Genomic DNA, 18196 nt, shown 5'->3' with positions numbered 1-18196 from the left:
ACATGTGACTGGAGGATACCATGCTGGGCCGCCAGTCTCTGGACTTACGTACAGCTTTTTACAGCTCACACACGACACTGTCTATGAAACGCCTTCCTCTGCCTGGCCCCAAGGCCTCCCCCCAGTTGCTGCTAATTCAGTTGCTAAGGCCGGAAAGCATCTTTCTCTTCAACTCCCCTCTTTCTTTCTAGACTTAACTAGAAGCGTTCTTGCTTTGGAAACATTTGCTGCCAGTGAAAGAGAAACTAGATTGCACTGTGTTCAATGGAAGTATCGCGAGCCCTATTGGCAGGCATCAAATACTTGGTGTCAGAAGATCTACGCCCAAATTCTGGCTTACTAAAAGCGTAAGCTTGGGTAAAGTATTCTGCCTCTTTGAGTCTGAGGTCTCTCCTCCATTCAACAGGATGTACCGTTTGGTCCACTGCATCCTGCCAGCCTCCTGGGACAGTGGCAGGAAGGAGATCAAAATAGCGGAGGTGTGCAGGGGTAGTGATGGCACGTGAAATGGAAAATAACTATTTATTTTTCCAAGCCATTAAAAGCTGTGCCGCCACAGAAAACAATACACCACAATATCTACAAGACAGAATAACCATTTACATTAAGAAACCGAATCAGGGCGCCTGGGTGGCTCAGTCAGTTGGGCATCCGACTTTGGCTCAGGTCATGATCTCATGGTCAGTGAGTTTGAGCCCCATGCTGAGCCCCATGCTGAGCACAGAGCCTGCTTGGGATTCTGTGTCTCTTTCTCTGCCCCTCCCCTGTGCGTTCTCTCTCTCTCTCTCAAAATAAATAAACATTAAAAAAATTTTTAAAAAGAACCTGAGTCAAGAAGCAAATTCTTGTAATTAACCACAATGTCAACAATTTTCTTAATCATTACCAAACCCTGACTTTTCATTTTTCTTTACACACAGACACACACACACACACACACACACACACAGAAAGAGAAAGAGAGAGGATGATAAATTACGCCCAGGATAATAATCAACTGTGGTCCTTGGAGCCAGGTACACATCATGAGAATCCATCTTGATAATGCCTAGCGATAAACTTAGTAACGATCGTGACAATGACACTGCAGAGAACATTGCACGTGGACCTTATTTTCAAAGACCAAAAATTTGAGATGTCTAGAGAGAGTTCCTGCAATATCTCTATCCCGTAACCACCTGGATATTTCCTTGCCCTGATAGCTTTTAGATGAGTAACATTAGCTTCTAACATTCCCTATGACACCACTTAAAACTTACCTTCTTATTGTTTCCTTAAAATGAGATCTGTGTGCAAGGGACTAGGGGAACACGTTGTCTTCATTCCTAAACTGTTCTCTCCCAAGTGTTACTTAAAAACAAAATTCTAATTTTAGACTTTTCCCACTTGCCTTCACTAATTACTTCCTTCGTGTTCCGCCCAATGGTACCATCACTAATTCAAGTTCAAACAGAACTTAGTCACTATTTCATCACACTCATCTCCTACCTCTGGGGAAGCCACGTATGCTCCACAAAGACAGAAACCAAGAAGGGTCCTGGGCCTCATGAGGCCACAGTTGTTGTCACTCTGAACCAATCACATGTGACTAGTTTGCTCTTGTCCAGGAGCACGGAGCATGTTCTCACCCCAACATCCATACTTGCCAGTTGTGTGATGTGTGGAAGTAAAGACCAACCAAATGAGGACAGGCAAAGGCTATTTATTCAGAGCCTGTTATCTATAGCAAGGAAGTCAGCCACCATCACTTGCATTTGGAAGAGACTCAAAGGCAGGCAGAAGGAAGGAAGGCTTTACAGTGGAAAAATGTAAGGCTTTGGGTATGCCCCGATTGGAGGCGGTTGGCATGGGGAAGCCATAGGAGGGCCAACTAATCCTATGTGATTAGTTGGGGACCATATATGACTTTCTCTGGCTGGTCCTAAGTTGGAGGTGGGGACAAAGATCAAGGAAGCTGACAATTATTAATCAGGTCCTGGCCATCTGGGGCCAATTGTTTCAGGGGTCATTGTTTGGCCTCCTGGATTGTTACTAGAGACAGAAGTCTGACTTCCTACAGTGTGATTTGTAGAGAACGGGCCAACTTCCTGACCTGGTTCCTGTACATAATGGGTTGGTTTCCTGGCCTGGTTGCTATAGATTATGGGTCAAAGTTTGATGTTTGTATATGGTCTGGCCATTGTCCATTTGCGTATTCAGTCTCTTGATGAAAAATGAAGCCAGTGAAGATGCAGGAATCGATGAGGGGATCAACACGCGTGATCAGGAAATTATCAGATGAGGTCACCAGAGTTATACACCACCCTGGCAGCTGCCCAGCCATTTGTTAATGACAGCCTCTAATGTCTTCACCCACTTCACAGCCACACAGATTGGTGACATTTTCCAGTTCCCAATGCCACATTATCCAAGAGTGCCTCAACTACACTCGCAGTCCTGCCAACACCACGGAGGACATGGCTGTGCCGGGCTGGCATGCGGGAGTTCAGTTCAATGTCTGTGCGACACCTTACCCTTGGGGCCCCAGATCTTTCTGAGATAAAGGACTTGGAAGTATCATCTTGGGTTCAGCAATGCTTAAGTGCTCTGCCATAGTTTCTTTGGGAGAGATGTACCCACATCCAACTGCCCCAACTCATCTTTAGGTCAGTGTAGTAGATGGCCTTAAGTCACACTCGGGATCCATTCCTGGCTGTGATAATGCAGTTTTTGAAAACTCATGGAAAAGCTACCCAGCGGTTACTGGGCTGATACTTTGTGAAGTGCTTTAGCTACGCTGCCTTATTTAATCTATCCCAGCTGCCCTACACGGTGGGTACCATTATTGTTGAATTTTCTAGGTCCCACTTAGCAAAATCAAGGTGTCCTCAAGAGCCATGCTCCTTCTGGAGGTTCTGGGGAGACTCTGTATCCTTGCCTTTTCCAGCTTTTAGAGGCACCAGCATCCCTGGGCTCATGGCCCTTCCCTCACATCACTCCAACCCCAGCTTCTGTCAGCATCTCTCTCTCTCTCTCTCTCTCTCATTCTGATCCTCCTGTGTCTCTCTCATAGAAGCTTATGTGGCACTGAGCCTACCCAGACATCCAGGATAGTCTCTCCATCTCAAGATCATTAACTGAATTACATCTGCAAAGTCTGCTGTACTGTGTAAGGTGACAAAGTCACAGGTTCCAGAGACTGGGACAGGCACATCTTTGGGGGGGAGCCCATTATTCATCTTGTCACAATTGATAAAAAAGCTGAGGTTCAGATAGGTTAATTTATCTTCCCAAGCAAGGCCTCATAGCTCATAGTAGTGGAGCTGAGGTTTGAGTTTTCCAACTCCCATCAGACTTCCCTTTCTGAGTTCACCAACAATGCCCTTGAGGCCAAACTCAGTACATTGTCACATGTGCAAACTATAACCTTCAGCCCTGCACACCCCCAGGCATGTTGGTTCCCATCACCGCCAGCCAGCACAGTCAGCCTCTGGCCATCCACACATCTTGGCCCAGAAGCTCCAGTGTTCAGGAAGACCACCATCTGTGGGGACAAGGTCTGGTGGCCAGAGGTGCCCCTCTTTAAAGCTCAGCCTTGGCTTCCACAGCCACAGTCCAGAAGTTTCCTCTGGTGTTAGTTCATCTTGCTTCCTTCCTGTGCATCCTTCCATGCACACCTCACTCCCACTCTAACCCCCTTAAAATTCTTCCCTCGCTCTGTCTTCAAAGCCCATAGGGATAACACAAGGATGATGCCTTCCCTACAGTTCCTCTCTTCATTTCCTCTTTATGATAGGTCAAGGGTTAGGACGAATGTCTGGCTTAACCGATAATTATTTCCAAGGAATGCAAACACACCCGCCCCTGGATAGTCAGGGTGCTGTGGACCAGAGGACTCTGGGAACTGTCACAGCACATCTCCCGGTTGAATCCAAATGGGAGGAGGAAGATACTCTTGGTACGGCCACAAAGGTCTGACCTGCTCCACCTTAACCCTCCCTCTTGACTATAAGAAAACTCAGGAAGCCCTGGCTCAGCCAACAGGGCAAAATTACAAAAGAGACCAGAATACCACTATTGGGCGTGCTAATTCTCCGACCTTCTGGGCTCTGGCCCTTATTTGCCAGACCTGGAGTATTTGATGGATACTCCATTTCTCATGTGGTCTTCCTGCCACTGTGCCAAGAGGGGATGCTCTGCTGCTTTCTTTTGTATTTCTTTATTGCACGTGGATGGACAAGGACTTGGAAGAACGAAAGGAGAGGTATTCATTATAAAGAGGAAATTAATAAAGACCATGGTGAGCCCAGATTCTTTCTTTTATCTTCTCTCTATACCATGGTTCCTTTAACCGTTAGAATAATTGCAGATCCATTTCACTTAATTAATAACTTGAAACAATTACACAGAATTCCCTTTGATCTCCACTTGGGCAAATTGTATACAGGGAAGCCTCGTAGGAAAGGTGGCTCTCACAGGAAGTTTCTGGTCCTCTCTTTCGGATGAACTTTTTCAAAAGAAGGGTCCCTGAGTCCTGAATTCCCCTCCCCATTTTTAATGCTCTATGGCCCTCTGTATTTGTTTTCTGCAACTGAGCAAGGCCCAAGCCCTCCCACCCACCACGAATTCTGGCCCCCAGTGAGATCTTGCATAAATCTTGGACACGGTTGAGTGAGGGAGACATTTATTATCTGTGTTGGCTCTCAGTGGCTAATTGTCTACGTGGACACACGTACGGTAAGCCTGTACGACTGTTCTCCCAGCCTGAGTGTGACCAATGATATTGACTGACTGGGTGTTATAATGATAGGTGATAGGTCCTGTGTCTCCAGGGCACAGCTAACCTGTTGGCCTTCTCGTGTAACTGATTCCAGTTTCTCAAGGGCCTTTAGGAGCATAACAATATTACTAGCACAATCTAGGACGAGGAATAAATGAGCAATGTTTCTCCAAAAATTATTCCAGTCTTCCTTTTTTTTCTGAAATTCACAGGTCACTAAAAATAGGAAAATAATTTAAACATAGTTGACTATACAATGCCAAGCATCGCCCAAAAGAATCAGTGTTCTTATTTTTCTTTTTTTTTTCAGAGAGAGTGTGCATGCGAATGGGGGAGAAGGGCAGAGGATGGGGAGAAAGAGAGAGAGAGAGAGAGAGAGAGAGAAGTAAGCAGGATCCACGCTCAGCAAAGCCCAATGCAGGGCTCCATTCCACAACCCTGGGACTGTGACCTGAGCCAAAATCAAGAGTCAGACGCTCAACCGACTGAGCCCCCCGGGTGCTCCAAGAATCATTGTTCTTATACTTACTTCGAGACCATTGTTCTATTAGATTATTTCACTTGCAAAACTCAAATATACATTTAGTACAGAAAAGTTCTTTCAAACGTACAGTTTAAAATAAAGGACATCACACAGGATTCCCAAACAGTGAAGAAATATGTTTTCATAAATCCCTGGAGATCCTTGGAAAAACCATTGACCTTCATGGGTCTTATTTCCTTAAAATTCAACAAAAATGAACGCCTCGGCTGGGTAATCTCTGAGACAGCACAGTTCAACAGAACTTTCCAGGATGAGGGAAATGTTCCGTATGCTAATTCTATTTAATTTAAATTGAAATAGTCACATGTGGTAAGTGGCTATGTATCAGACAGGGCAGCTATAAGGAAAATTGACAGAGGCTGATGCTCTTGGCCTGAGGGGGCCTTGGGTTTACAACTAGCCTGCTGCTACTGGGGAGAGCCACTCCTCTGCTACAGGTTTGCTCTCAGACACTTGCAGCTTGGTGAGGAAGGGAAAGCTGTAGGGCCTAGTAAACCGCACACCCGCTCTGTGATCAGGAAGACCACTTAGAATCCAAAGGAGAGAGGAGAGGATGGGCTGAGCACTTTCGGATGCAAAGTCACGAGACAAGCACGACATCTGACGAGAAAGAACAGGGCAACGTCTTCTGTGATCCATTTGGCCTTCCTGAATGTCTTGGGTTTTTGGACAGAAAGCGAGAACTTAGTCTAGTTAGATAGGAGGGCTGGCTTCCTGCCGCCAATCAATCAGAAGGCTTTTAAGATGGGAGTCGATGAAAAATGTATTAAATACACACACACAAAAATAAATCAAATGCAGTGAAGTTTTCAACTTAGAAGCACTCCTGAGGGCCAGAGTCTGGGTTCTCACAACATAAAACCTTCATTAAGACCTCATTCTATGTTGGACTCCAATTCTACCTTTCCTAAGGGATCCATGAGGTCCATCAAGGTATTGCCACTTTTTTGGTGTGGGGGGTGCGGAGGGAATCTGAAATGTGGTACTTTCCTACCCTCCCCCAGACCTGATTTACTCTCTGAAAGAAAGGCAAGGGACATACTCCGTTCGCGTCATTGTGTTTCGGACCATCACTGGCCTTTAAATTGCCACATTAAAAACTCTTTCCAGGGCCCCGTGGAGCTAGGCGATTATGTTTAATATAACCTTCTGGGTTTGGGTTTCACGCAGACCAACAAAGAATATGGAAACATGTAATTCGATACTGCCCAAAGTACTTCTACGGCTTGAGTCTCAATTAAAATGTTTGTTTACTTATCTGCTAATCTCATTATTTTTTTTCTAAACCTGCTCTCAGTGAGTGAGAGTTCAGAGTCTGAAGTTCAGCCATTTCTGAAATATGACCAAAATGGAAACCTGGAGAGAGAGAGAGAGAGAGAGAGAGCGCTATTCACCTGGGGAGAGAAATACATAAACCCCCACGTGAATGACTTAGAGTGTCCTTTAACTTTCGCTAACAGAAGACCATTTTCTATGGAGAAAGTATGTGCACAAAGGAGTAACTTCTTAGAAATTTAGCAGTGATTTTATCGTGGTAAATTGAGCCACGTCCCAATGAGAATACTTGCTGTTATTGCTAGAAATGCATAGAGCCTGTATTTATTTTCAGAGGGGTTTGGTATCATTTTTATTCGTTACTCTTCACAAAAAGCAAAACAGAAACCACCCTAAACCTCTGAGAGGTAGATCAGATTTTATCTCTCTCTCTCTCTCTCTCTCTTTTTTTTTCCTTTCCAAAGGAGGAAACCACACAAAGTGTTTTGCCCCGGGGTCAGCTAGCCCATCGATGGCTGGCCTGGGGTTAGAGGCTCTGGTCTCTAGACTCCCAAGCTGCTGCAACGTCCCTGGAGCTTATCCTTCCATCCCCATTGAGGACATGCCTCAGGGCGCTGTCCACCGGTAACTATGCCAACAGACACGTCCTCCTCCCTAAATACTCCCCATTTCACCATCCAGAGTCCCTGAAGGCTCCCAACTGCCTCACCAGGGAGAACTTCTCAGGTGATTCTTTTGCCTCCTTTGTAACTAATACCACCTGGATGGAGTCCAAGATCCCTCCTGTTCTGAATGATCTTCTATAGCAAATAAGTCATATTATTAGTTTTCCTATGATCTGGCCATAACCCCCAGGCTGTTCCAAAGTCCTGTCGGTTGTCTTTCCCTGGGGAAGAATGTTATTCTGACAGAGCATGGCTTTCCCCCGGTGTCATTGAGGGCTGGGGAGAGTGCCTCCCAGGCTGGGCACAGGATTGCCAAGCAAGGTCATCCCTGTCCTTGGGAAGGCTAGAGAAGGGTCACTGTCGAGAGGAGCCCACTTCTGCCTGCAGGCCAAACTCAGGGAGAGGAAATGCATTGTCCCGAGGCTCCCTTTAGCAGCAGACCCCGAGGAAGAGATCTCCCTGTGGCTTCCAGAAGAGGACAGAGCAAGATTAGGAAAGCAAAGCAAACAAGTAAACTGAATAGGTCAGTGAAACAAGAGCCTCAGCTCTGCACCCACGTTCCAAGTTAGCATATCATCCACATTTCCCATGGCTGGCCACTGCAGCGTTTCCCAAAGGATGTGCTTTGGAACAGTGGTTCCAGGAGGCACTTTGCAGAAATGGAGTCTCACCATCAAACAGGGTGCTCGAAAGCAGGGTGTGATTCCCTCATCTTGCCAGCTCCTTCCCAGCTAAAGGCTCCAGTGACTCCCGGGAGCCCTTGCCCCTTGAAGCCCAGCCCTGGTCTCCAGGACCTGCTTCGCCCCACACTGCAGCAGAGGGACCATCTGACTGGAGACCTGTGGTGTCTGTTGCAGGGCACTGGTGCTTCGCGCAGCAGACCAAGGCCTTGGCTTCTGTCTGTGTACTGTGTTGATCCACTTAGAAAATGCTTCCCAGCTGATATCAAAGAGGAATATCCCAATGGAAGATTTTCATTTCTGGGTTCCCCTAGGCCTCCTGACCGCCAGCCCTGCCCTGAGGGAAGTGGAAAGACTCTGTGTTTCCCTGGCCAGGGGTCTCCCTGAGCTGATGCCGTGTTCCTACTGATGTGGGCTTAGGTCGACCCCCACTCAGAGAGGTAGCTGATTCTTCTGACCCACACGGTTGGGATCCCAAGGATCCAAAGGAGCCTTCCTGAACCAGGTTTTAGTCAAAGCAAAAAGGTTTTCTGGTTTCTTATCCTCAGGTTTCCACTCTTGCTCAACAGAATCGTGTCCTTTCTTCCTTCCTCTCTCCTCCTGATCACTAACCAAGGTCTTTTTGGAATGATTTGCTCCAGCCCTCTCCAGCAATTTTCAACTGCTCCCTTCACCTTCTTCCTAAAGTATCCACACACGCCTGCACCCATGTACCCCCATGCACACATGCACGCATGCACACATCTACATACACACACACACATGCATATACACATGCATGCATACACCTACACGCATGTGCATACCCGCATGGATGCACACACCTACATACACACCTACACGTGCATATACACATGCACGCACACACATACACACACATATATACATGCATGCACGCTCACACCTACATACACACCTACACATGCATATACACATGCATGCACGCACATACACACGCATATATACATGCATGCACGCTCACACCTACATACACACCTACACATGCATATACACATGCACGCACGCACATACACACGCATATATACATGCATGCACGCTCACACCTACATACACACCTACACATGCATATACACATGCACGCACGCACATACACACGCATATATACATGCATGCACGCTCACACCTACATACACACATACACGTGCATATACACATGCACACACGCACAAACCTACACACATATACATGCATATACCCATCCATGCACACACCTACGTACACACATACACGTGCATATACACATGCATGCATGCACACACCTACACATGCATATACACATGCATGCACACACATACACATGCATATATACATGCATGCACGCTCACACCTACATACACACCTACACATGCATATACACATGCACACACGCACAAACCTACACACATACACATGCATATACCCATGCATGCACACACCTACATGCACACCTACACGTGCATATACACATGCACGCACACACATACACACGCATATATACATGCATGCACGCTCACACCTACATACACACATACACGTCCATATACACATGCATGCACATGCCTACGTACACACATGCGTATGCGTGCGCACACACCCACATACTTACACGTGCACGTACGTGCATGCACACCCCTGCATACACACATACACACATACATGCACACATGCACACACATGCACACACCAAGTCCCCATTTCAGTCTGTGACACCATCTTCCAACCTTTATCCTAGGTGCAGACAACCCTGCGCAGTATAAACTGGAAGGCCAAACAAAAAAAAAGTAGGAGTTTCCTTATCTATCTGTCAGCGCCTCTTCATTACAGCTGAGCTAATTTGAAATGAGGTGACTCCTTGCCCCCACTGCCATACCCTAGGAGGATCTTTTTACACAGCAGATGTTCATCTCCTTTGCCCACAGTGTGGGGACAAGAAGCCGTGGCTTCCCAGGTGGGCACAGGTGAGAAAGCACCTGTCACGTCCTGAGAACATCAGGAGCAGTGATGAGAAGTGAAAAAGCAGAGGAGGCATGATGGCCAAAGAGGAGCCAGGACCCACACTAAACAGAAAGAGGCACCATGAAGACAAAGGGAACGGAGAACAATAAACAAGAGTGTGTTCTTGACCAGTCCCAGGGTGAAGAATAGTTTCCAGGAATCCTTTTATACGTTACCAGTGAACTCTACCGTCATCAACACTCTCTCTCTGGATCTTCCCCCCGCCCCCCTTTAATTCTTGGAATCAGGCACAGCGGATAAACTGCTGACACTCACTGTCTCTGTCACAGACAACAGTTTCAAATTATTGGTGAGCAACTGGTGGTCACACAGGAGGGGGAGAGATGGCCAGACGAGAATGATCGATTGCGGGGGGCTGGGGATTACATATGCAAAACAGAGCCAGGGAGGTCAGACTGGGGGTCCGCCGTCCTTGACCACATCTGTTTAAGCTCAGCAACGGTAAAACATCAGCACGGCAAGCCTGTGCGCCAAGGGGGCTCCACGCCCAGCCCAGAACAGGAACCAGAGGGGATTTGGGTGGATCTGCGAGCAGTGGGAGGGCGATCTCGAGCTCGCACACGCATATACCGCACCGGGACTGGCTGCAAAGCACGGTGTGGTCCTCGCAGCCTTTATTCCAGTGGGAACCTCAACATCCTTGAACGTGGCCTCAGGCTCCTCAAAGCCCGTTCCATTAGGGCCCTGGGGCTTCATCGAGCCTCCTCCCCTGATGTCTGCGAGAGCAGAAGCGACCTGACCGCGGACTCAGGCCCCGGACCGCCCGGTTGCGCGCTGGGGTCAGGGTCTCAGAGGGGAGGCCAAGCGAGCCTTCCCCGGGGAAGCGGGGCCTCGGAGCCGGTCGTTCCCCTCCAGGCCGGCAGGGGGCGCTGCCGCGTGTTCTCTGGCGCCGGCTTGCGGGAAGAGGGCAGTTCCCCTGTGCACACTCCCCAGGGCTGCACCCGGCTGGCCTGGCCTTAGCTTTCCTGGTCTCAGGCTTGGGGCCGTTTTGCCCTCGGGGCCACAGACTTAGGTAGAGCGAGCCCAGGACCAGGGGTGGCACCGGTGCGAACCGTGGGTACGTCCCGTCTCTGCTCGCTCCGTCCGCCCTCAGCCGCTTTCCCTTCCTCCGTCGTTCTGGCGTTCGTTCTCCCCTCTTATTCTTTTCCTTCTTCCTAGAGTCTTAGGTCCTAACAATGGGCAGCCAGCTTTGGCTGGTCCTTCCGTGGAATTGAACCTGCCCTGGATGGTCCTGCCGCAGCCTTGGGACGTAGAGTGTCTCCGTGAGTCTGAAGCAACCAGAGGCGCCCATGGCGCCGGGACTGCGGGCCCGAATCGGCTTGTGATCAGGTACAAACACGTGTTTTCTTTTTATTTTTTTTAAAGAATGTTCATTTACTTGTTTTGAGAAAGAGAAAGAACGAGCACAAGCAAGGAAGGGGCAGAGAGAGAGAGAGGGAGAGAGAGAGAATCCCAAGCAGGCTCCCCGATCTCAGCGCAGGGCCCAATGCGGGCTCGAACTCAGGAAAGGTCAGATCATGACCTGAGCGGAAATCAAGAGTCGGGGGGCTTAACCGACGGAGCCACCCAGGTGCCCCACAAACACTCCTTTTCTATCTTCACTGCTTCCGTGAAGTCCTCTACTTCCTGGCCAGACAGAGGACCAAGGTGGGGATGAACCCAATGCACAGGAGGGGGTGTGCAGGTGGTGTGGGGCGAGGATGCAGGTGCAGTGCCTCCGAGGGGAAGGCTCCTCGTCCTTCTGTGGGGACGGCTTGGTGGCAGGGTGAGGACTTTATTGGCGAGCTGGTGGGTATAAGCCTGGGGACACAGCTGTCAGAATACTCCTTGAGTGAGCAGAAAGGCTTCGTGAATGCCCTGAGCATGCCCAGCACTGAATTCATAGTTAGCCACGTGGGTGGAGTCTTCCCAAACGGGACCTGTGTCCTGGGGACCCATGGGTGCCCGACCCTGACCAGCGGTGAACCGCAGCCACGGCACGTCTTGAGCCACGAGAGGAAGCCAGAGGCCAGGGGCCAGGCACGAGGCTGAGGCTTGAATGCATACAAGGAAAATCGCACACCACCCCACACACACGTGCGCATGCACACACACACACACACACACACACACGAGACCAACTTGAGAACTAAAAATAGGGCATGTACAGGAGATGGTGGAGGGGACAGCCCTAAAGGAAATTCGTTTTTGACCATAGGGGTAGGAAAAGGCTCATCTCCTTCCTCAGTTGGCACAGTGGTTGGTGATGCAAGCTGAGCCGGCCCAGCCCGCTCGTCGCCTGGACTGTCAGTTAAACCGCCACCAGGGGAAAGCGCCCCACCTCGGGGCTGCGTTCACCTCACGCTCTGAGCCGGGACAGGCTGGGACGGATCCTTCCAGGTGTTGGCTGTTTGCTCAAAAGGCACGCATTACAGCCACAGCCGCCTCCACTTTCCCCTTCCCCATCCCGGCCACGGGCCCCGCTGCCCCCAGGGAGGCCACGGCGTGGAGCTGAGAGGCGCCAACAGCTGCCCCTCGGGCGCCCGCCCCAGCATTAGAGTGTCGTTCAGGCCTCGGCTTCCCACCAAGAACCAAAGCTGAGTTAATAAGTCAACCATTTACAAGCTGCCTCGTACTCTTGAAAGATAAGGGGTGCCCTGAACCTGGCGATAAAATTGTCCAAGGTCAGAGGCCTCTGGGGGAGATGTCTTTGAAAAGTGCTGTTTCGTGCAGTCGGGGCCGCCTTAGCTTGTCCAAGCCCTCCCGGAAGAGGCACCGAGACAGGTCCCATGCACCCACGGGACGTCGTGGGGCCGTGGAGTGCACCCTCGGATCACGCGTCCCTCAGGCTGGTCCTGAATCCTGGACGCCGGCGGCCCAGGTCTGGCTCCTTCTGCAGCCCTGCTTGAGGCCGCGGCTCTCTCATCCGTCACTTCCCCCACTCCCTGGGACCAATGGAAAGACTGTGGTGCCTGCCATCATGCGCTTAAAAATTAAAATGATTCCAACCATCACTTTAAAAATTCCAAAGAGTTCTGATTCTCTAATAATGATTACTTTAGCCACAATGCCCCTGCTCCTCCCCCTCTTCCTTTTTCTTTTCTTCAAGTGACACATTCTTTGAAAACATTTATTGCATTTGGTATCCCTGCTTGCCTCGTGGCCGGAGCCTGGTGCTGGCCCTGTCCTCGCTCTTAACGAACAGTTTCCAGCTGTGGCTGTGTCCCTCTGCCACCAGGACCCAACCCGTTCAGCAGGTCGAATTCACCAATTCCACTGATGTCCGTGATCCTTAAGTTACAGGTATGGGTACAGCTGGTCTGTTTAGAATGAGCTCGAGCCGGGGGCTCCAAGACCCAGGGTACCAGTCCAAGTTCCGTCTCTAACAGGCTCTGTCTCCTCGGTCAAAACACTGACTGTCCTGGGACTCCGTTTCCTCAGTGATAAAAACGAGGATGTTCCCTCCTCTGCAAAGCGATTTAAAGCTCAGTAAGGTTCCTTCCAACTACTACAGCCTACACCTTTGCCATCAGCTTGATTCAGGCCCGCGTCCAGACGGCGTGTCGGCCTCTCACGGTGGCACCTGTCGCCAGCCTCACGCTCCGTTTTATCTGGAAAGCTCTAAAAGTCAAGATAGTGAGAGGAGGCTGAATGGCACTTCGCCCTCCAAATCGGGGATTCGGATCAAGCTGGAGGTGGGGGGTGGGTGAACTCAGTGCCCAGACTTGACATGTTAACCGCCGGATGAATTATTTTCACTTCTGTGAAAAGGCCTCTGCTATCTCTTCACCAAGAAGCCTGCCGCATCTTAAAACCAATGTCACGAGTGTCTTCTGGAAGGTGGAAATGGGCAGGATGTGGTTTGAACTGACAAAAAGATGAAGCGGCCCATTCCCCATCAGGGAGTTGGAAGTGATTGCACGGCATGAGAAGGAGAGACTGAGTCTTTCTGATGTGGGGCCAGCTGGCTAGTCAAGTCTGGATCAACCAAGCCAGTTCCTTGCTACTAAGACGGGAAACAACAATAACAACGAAAATCACATACACACCCACCACCAAAAAGCAAAACCAAATCGACCAGCAATATTTCTTGCGTTTGATAGTAAAACATCGAAGGGGCGCCTGGGTGGCTCAGTGGGTTAAGCGTCCGACTTCGGCTCAGGTCACGATCTCGCGGTTCGTGAGTTCCAGCCCCGCGTCGGGCTCTGTGCCGACAGCTCGGAGCCTGGAGCCTGCTTCGGATTCTGTGTCTCCCTCTCTCCCTGCCCCTCCCCTGCTCATGCTCCATCTCTCTCCGTCTCAAAAACAAATAAAACATTTAAAAAATTTAAAAAAAAAAAACACATTGTATCTGTCTGGCAATGTTCACGCTGTAGAAAACATTCCTGTACACTTCAGGCTGGTGATAGCCTTCAGAGAAATGTAGAACCATGTCGGCGTTTCCAGATAGGAGCACCGACCAGGGTATGGTAATGAAGATGGCAAGATACAAGGCAGGCCCAGGAATCCCCCGCTCCCGATGTCTGACTCGAGTCTAGTGTCTGACTTCATGCAAACAGAGCCCCATTTCAGAGGAGACCCAAGGCAGAAGCCTCCCATGCCACATTGCACTGCCTTGGCCTGGGGGCCACAGCACCACTTTATGGTGTGCCCCTGTGCCTGTCACCTACTGGCCCATTAAGTCGCTCAGTCAAAGTCTGCTGGCTCAACAGTGGGCCGTCAGTGGTGAAAACACCCAGAGGCCGCTAATCTCCAAAGACTCAGGTCCAGAATTCTGCACACTACGATGGGATCTTGTGGTGGAGAGGTTTCTGCCCTGCCCTCCTAAGCCAGTTAAATACATGAAAAGCTGCCTTCTTCGCTTTCCTGGAAAGGAGAGCGTTGCTCTGAAGCAACCGGGAGTTCAATGAGTACCTAGAAATGAGCGGCGGACTACTTTTCTCAGAATTTGGAGTCCACCTGGCTTTGTCACTTCGTGTCCCACGTGAGAGCACTTGCTCCCCCAGTTCCCACCTTCAGGGACCTTCCTCCGCGCATTTGTTGACACTTGTCTTTGCGGAGAGGAAGCGTTCTGAAGAAGGGCACGCTCCATCACCATTGTTGATTGGCTGGCTTGGCCATATTTCAGGCCGTTGTGCTGCCAAATGATTTTGGGGAAAGTGTCATGACATCTCTGGGCTTGGTTCCTCATCTCTAAAATTGGGGTGATGATAACAGCACCCACTTCGCGGGTGGTCACGAGGAGGGAGTGATGGCTTCCGGGGGAGTGCCGGAACAGTCCCCGGAATGGACCGTCGCCCCAGCGCATGGCGGCTGTTGTCCCTTTCGCAGGGTTCTCGAAGCAGCGTAAATCATAAAACCTCAGCCAGCTTGTTTTCTTCACAGACATTATCCAGAGCAGCAGATCGTGTTTAATGTTTCCCTGGCTTCCTTCCCTCTATTTTCAGTCTCTGGGGAGGAAGGGGGTAGGGCAGAGGGAAAAGGAAGGACAGCCGCGTGTGCAAACACCACCTCTGTAAACGCCTCCGATTAATTCACGGCACTCAACCAAAATTACTTTTTATTTTTAGCTCACAGAAGCATTTAATATATGATAAAGGTTACACATCAATGGGGAAAGACAGGACCACTCAATAAATGAAAGCTGGAAAAAATGGCTAGTTATTTTGGAAAATGTGAGTCTATTTTTATTGTTAACCATCACCAAAAATTCTACAGATGGATCAGAAATTGGTGCCCTCCCAAGTCCAAAATCAAATGGATGATTTTCAGAATGAGACATGCCTTTCAAAGCATAAAAGCGGTAGAAAGGCATACAGATGGAACCACGTAAAATACAAGCCTGTGAAAATTGCAAAATAATATAATCAAGGGGTAAATGTCATGCCAGATTAAAATATTTGTGACATACGCAAAAGCCCGTTATTGGGTTAACTTATCTTTTTATTCCATTTTAAGAGCTCTTTGTATATTAAGGAAATCAGCGCTTTGCATCTCATTGTGTCATATGTCATTATCTACTTGCTTATGGTATTCTCTGTCTTGTAGAAGCTTTTAACTCCTATGCGGTTAAATTAGTAAATCTAACAGAAATTAATTATAAGCTGACTTCATTGTATATATATCTATATAGTCACCTTTAATGTCACCTGAGATCTGAGCCTTGCCAAGAATAACGTAAACTGTGCCAAAGCACTGTTTGTTGTTGCTAGAGTTTAAGTTGAGAGGGGTTATACAGAACTTTGGATCTAGACTCTCCTGTTGCCTTAAAAAGCTGGGGGGGGGGGGGCGAACACTGTTTTTGTTGGAATTTTGACATAAAGCTGCCATTCTTAGAGCCTTAAAGCCCTGTCTGTTTTCAGTCCATGCCCTCATTTCTTTGTCTGAAATACCAACCAAGTCACCAGCTCTCACTGAATGTTTTCAGAGGCAGAAGCCAGAGAGTTATCGCATCCATGATGGCTGGCTCCGTGTGGAGTGGCAGGCACCAAACATTCTGTGATGTTCCTCTTCCTACTTTCCAAGGTCTCCTGCCTCCGTGTAGGCTGGATATCAGCATACCTAGTTCCTTCACTGGTTTCTATCCTGTTTTTCAAAGCTGGGCATTTGGAATTTCCCAATACGGACTAGAACAGGTAGGCAGGGAATCAAATGCTCCCGAGGAGGTGTCTCTAAATTTCCATGAAGTTTTTATTAGTTCTGGTAGGCAAGAAGGAAGGAAGGAAAGGAAGGAAAGGAAGAAAGAAACCCAGCAAGTCATTTGTTAAAGTCATAAAGCTGAACTAAATGGATAAGTTCCTCTAATTGACCTCGAGGAAGCTCAGGGACACCGTAGATCAGCTGCTAAATGACTTGTGATGTCTCGATTTAGAGAAGATGTCTGGCTCCCTAGCAGATCTGTCTGCCCATAAATTTCTTGATTAGGCTAAAGGCCTCCGCCAACAGAGCCAGATCTTCAACTCAGGATGTCCCCTTGAACTAGTATCGTGACAGAAAGTGCATTGGACGTGGGCGACCCAGTAGTTAAATTTAAAATTGTGCTCCTCGTTCATTTCCAAGAGATCATTTTCTTAGTCCAGGTGGGAGATGGGAGTCCCCACGCTGTAGCTGTGAGGCTCCTGGAGGTTTATTAATGGCATCTGCGGGCTGGAGGCAGCCTCTCCTTCTGACTTCATGCTGCCTGCCCAGGATGCCTTGTTTTAAGTACATCAGTGCCCCTTGTGGGAAAATACTGTTAAACATTTATTTCTGTTGGGTCAGTTCAGGCTCCATGAGACATCGCTGAAATGCCTCAAGTAGGTTCTTAGTATAACTCACTGGCATCGAAGATAAGCAGAGAGCTGCTAGTGTGCCTCAGTTGTCTGTTCAAAAGAGGACAACTGGTTAAAGAAGCCGCATGAAATTTGAAGCCTATGTGCCAACTTTTCCACTCTTCAACCATTGGAAGTGAGAATATGGACAAAATACTCCTATTTGTTTATTTTTTTTAAAGTAGGCTTGATGCCCAATGTGGGGCTCAAACTCATGACCCCGAGATCAAGAGTTGCATGCTCCACGGACTAAGCCAGCCAGGTGCCCCCAAAGACTCCCTTTTAACTTACTGTTGGGGCACCCGGGTCGGTTAAACATTCGACTCTTGATTTCGGCTCAGGTCATGATCTCCTGGGTTCGTGAGATCGAGCCCTGTGTCGGGCTTCCCACTGATAGCATAGAGCCTGCTTGGGATTCTCTCTGTCCCTCTCTCTCTGCCCCTCCTATGCTCATGCTCCCTCTCTCTCTCCCCCTCTGTCTCAAAAATAAATAAATAAACTTGAAAAAATAAAAATAAAAGTAAATTACTGTTTACAAAAAATTTTTTTTTCTGTTTTCCTTCTTTCTTTTTTTTGTTTTACTCTGAGTATTCTTTCCATCAAGAAGAACAAGCTTATCATAGAAGAAGTGAAAATCTTGCTTAGGAATGCTTTTAAAAAATGCAAAGAAACAAACAAAAAAAACCTCAAAAGTTTTTATTTTCTGGAGCTTTCTTTTCCCAAGCAACTAACCTATTTTCTTCTGGGTAAGGATTTCCTGCTACCAAGTATAACCTAAAGAGCCCTCTCAACCAGGAAGAGGCAGCACCAAAAATCAATAGCTATAACCACAGATCCTGCCCAAACAGGATTGCTCTGGGATGAAATTACCTATGTCAGTGATTCCTTAACAATGGTAGTCAAAGCCATTGACATTGGATCACATATCCCAAGCATCTTAAATTAATTGAACATTGAAGAAATGAAAC

At 48.5% G+C, this 18196-nt stretch overlaps 1 long non-coding RNA gene across 1 annotated transcript in view; it reads left to right on the top strand.

The window, feature by feature from the left end:
* Positions 1–10880: 10880 nt before the first annotated feature.
* Positions 10881–18196, top strand: part of LOC122204068 — a 28881-nt gene continuing 21565 nt past the window's right edge. Inside the window, exons 1-2 of the long non-coding RNA XR_006195465.1 lie at positions 10881–10996; positions 11098–11268. This is a non-coding gene — a long non-coding RNA (uncharacterized LOC122204068). The remainder of the gene's footprint in view (positions 10997–11097; positions 11269–18196) is intronic.

This window comes from Panthera leo, chromosome D3 (genome assembly GCF_018350215.1).
Source record: "Panthera leo isolate Ple1 chromosome D3, P.leo_Ple1_pat1.1, whole genome shotgun sequence".
NCBI lineage: Eukaryota > Metazoa > Chordata > Mammalia > Carnivora > Felidae > Panthera > Panthera leo.
The sequence above is the reverse complement of the archived record's forward strand: the minus strand, read 5'-3'. Positions and strand labels throughout refer to the sequence as shown.